Raw genomic sequence first — 2,300 nt, 5'->3', positions numbered from 1 at the left:
AAATAATAGGAATGCTAAGATCCACGTCCATCTCAAGTACAGAGAAATCATCTGGGAAGTAAAATTTATCCACTTTTATGAGCATGTCTTCAATTATTCCCACCAGATATCACACTCAATGATCAGCTAATTGAAGAACTACCGTTGTAGGTACCATCTCAGCAAATTTCAACTTCTTGTAAAAAGATAGGGGCATTAAATTAATGCTAGAACCCAGGTCACTTAAACATCTGTCTACATGAATATTTTCTAAGGAACAAGGTACTGTAAATCTCCCTGGATCCTGTTTCTTTATAGGAAGGCAGTGTTTAACCATGGTGATGCATTCTTCAGATAATGGTACTGTAGCGAATTCCTCCAATCTTTGCTTGTTAGACATGATTTCTTTGAGAAATTTTGCATATGTTGGCATATTGGCAAATGGGATATTCACTTGCAACTTCTTGAACATTTCTAAAAACTTTTGATATCTACCTTCATTTGTCTTTCTCTTGAGCCTTTGCAGAAATGGAATTGGTGGCACATATGGCTTGATCTCTGGCAATTTTGCCGGAGTATTACCCTTTGGGACGTTATTGCCCTGGTTAAGCTCCTTCTCGTTGGCCTCATCTCATCTTTCTTCCTCTAATTGCTCCTCTTGCTTTAGTACCTTAGGCTTAGTCTTGTCCACTGGTTCATCTAGCACTTTTTTCGATCGAAGTGTGACTGCCATAGTAGCCTCTTTGGGGTTCACCTCAGTGGTGCTTGGCAATTTTCCTTGACCTCTCTCACTCAGAGCTTTTACTAATCGGCCAACCTGTTTCTCAAGGCTGTGTACGGATGCTTGTTGGAATTGGACCATTGGTCCATCTTCTGCATATATTGAAGCATCACATCCTCCATGCCTAATTTCTTTTCTTTGCACAGGTTAGGGAGGGTATTAAGGCCTTGGAGGTTGACCTTGAAACCCTAGTGGCCCTAAAGGTTTATTCCCTTGCCCTTTCCATGAAAAATTTAGATGGTTGCACCATCTTGGATTATACGTATTGGAGAAAGGGTCATTCCCTTGTAGCATCCTTTGACCTCCTCCATATGTTCCGGTAAAATTCACATCCTCAACCATAGTAGAGGCTTCCCTATTATAACATCCTGCGATAGAGTTCCCAAACATTTTACAATTAGCGCAAGCCTCTAACTGCTAAGGTTCACGGGTGAGTAAGGATTACATTTGCTGCATTTGTCTATTCAGTTCAGCCACCTACAATCCCAAATCTTTTTGCACACATACTTCATGGACACTCGCTCTCATGCCCCAGATCGCCTTTTGTTGCGAGTTGCTAGACAATAACTCATAAGTTCCTACTAACTCTTCTGGGGTTTTATCCCCAGTGTAGCCTCCTGTTGTGAAATCTACCATGATTGGGTAGTAAAGGTTAACCCATCATAAAAGAATTGTACTTGCAGTGCCAATGGATATTGGTGATGGGGGCATTGAGCAAGTAACAACTCAAATCGTTCCCAAGCCTTATAAATAGGTTCCCCTTCCATCTGAGAAAATGTGCATATCTTATTCCACAAATCTATCATTTTCTGTGGTGAGTAATACTTGGTCATGAAGATGTTATACATATCTTCCCATGTTGCTAGTGATCCGTCTAGTAAGTTCAATAGCCAAGATTTGGCTCAATCTCTGAGGCAATACGGGAAACACCTCATCCGCAATTCATCCTCTAATAAGCCATTTAGCAGGAAGGTTTGTACTATAAAATAAAACTCCCGAATGAAGGTAAGCGGGTCCTCATTAGCCAAACCGTGAAAGCCAGGTAACATATTGAAATGCACTATCTTTCGCTCATAGTTTCTGGTCCCATCACTAAGCCTAATACAAAGCAGTGATGTTGCTATAACGGACCGCTGGAAATCCCTCAGACGAAGTCTAGTAGGTGGAGCTGCTAGTTGCACAAATTGCCGAATGTTCTGGTTGTTATTATTGCCTTGATTTTCGTTTGCCATTGTTTCTTCGTTCGACTCAGTTGACCCTGCTAACTCCAATGCAATATTGATTCCAGGTAATTGTAGGTGCTTTGTTTGTCTCTGCAAACGCGTTTGTTTTCTGTGATATTTTGTAGTTTTCTCTATCTCAGTGTCATACACCATATCGCCTTTTTGTGATCGGGTCATACACCAAGCACCTAAGCAAGAGGATTAAGAACTAAGTGAAAAACTAGAGATAATTAAAGCAAAGATGATTAAAGCAAAAAAATTAGATGTCGTCCCTGGCAACGGCACTAAAAACTTGATCGACAGATTCCTGCAAGCGC

The 2,300-nt window shown here is 40.9% G+C and overlaps 1 non-coding gene across 1 annotated transcript; it reads left to right on the top strand.

The window, feature by feature from the left end:
• The first annotated feature begins 1,452 nt into the window (after positions 1-1,452).
• Positions 1,453-1,561, top strand: LOC113757845. Its single transcript, XR_003466504.1, has one exon. It is a non-coding gene; the product is annotated as a small nucleolar RNA R71 (small nucleolar RNA).
• The last annotated feature ends 739 nt before the right edge of the window (positions 1,562-2,300 follow it).

Source organism: Coffea eugenioides, unplaced genomic scaffold (assembly GCF_003713205.1).
Source record: "Coffea eugenioides isolate CCC68of unplaced genomic scaffold, Ceug_1.0 ScVebR1_3366;HRSCAF=4567, whole genome shotgun sequence".
Classification (NCBI taxonomy): domain Eukaryota; kingdom Viridiplantae; phylum Streptophyta; class Magnoliopsida; order Gentianales; family Rubiaceae; genus Coffea; species Coffea eugenioides.
This window is presented reverse-complemented; position numbering and strand designations above follow the sequence as displayed.